Source organism: Cynoglossus semilaevis, chromosome 19 (genome assembly GCF_000523025.1).
Source record: "Cynoglossus semilaevis isolate Cse_v1.0 chromosome 19, Cse_v1.0, whole genome shotgun sequence".
Taxonomy (NCBI): Eukaryota; Metazoa; Chordata; class Actinopteri; order Pleuronectiformes; family Cynoglossidae; genus Cynoglossus; species Cynoglossus semilaevis.
The window spans coordinates 5,337,484-5,337,923 of NC_024325.1; positions in this window are offsets into that span (position 1 = coordinate 5,337,484).

Below are 440 nucleotides of genomic sequence, written 5' to 3' on the forward strand. Positions count from 1 at the left end.
TGGGCGGGGTTACAATCAAACTTTCATAAAGCCTGTACGTTTCTGCAGGAGGCACAACTGCTGCAGAGAAACTGAAGAGAACATAAAAACTGGGACATTCTTAACGGACGACAACAGAAGCTCACCGGCTGCTGCCTCCTTCCGGGGGCTGCTGGGTTTGGCGTTCACACCCCCCTCCCCCACCGACTCCCACTCCTCCCATTTCACCCAGCCAACACACTTTGTGCTTTTTGTTATCTGTTGTTTTGCCATGACAACAAGAGTGCAACAGTAGTAATGCTTTTTCCCAAAAAAAAGTATACATTTGACAAAAAGTTGGCACATTCAAGAAGACATGAGCTTTTTTCTTTTTTCATTATTTAACAGATTTTTTTTGTTTGTTTTACATTTGATTTTTTTTGTTTTGTTTTGTTTTATCATCGTAAATACAATATATGTCT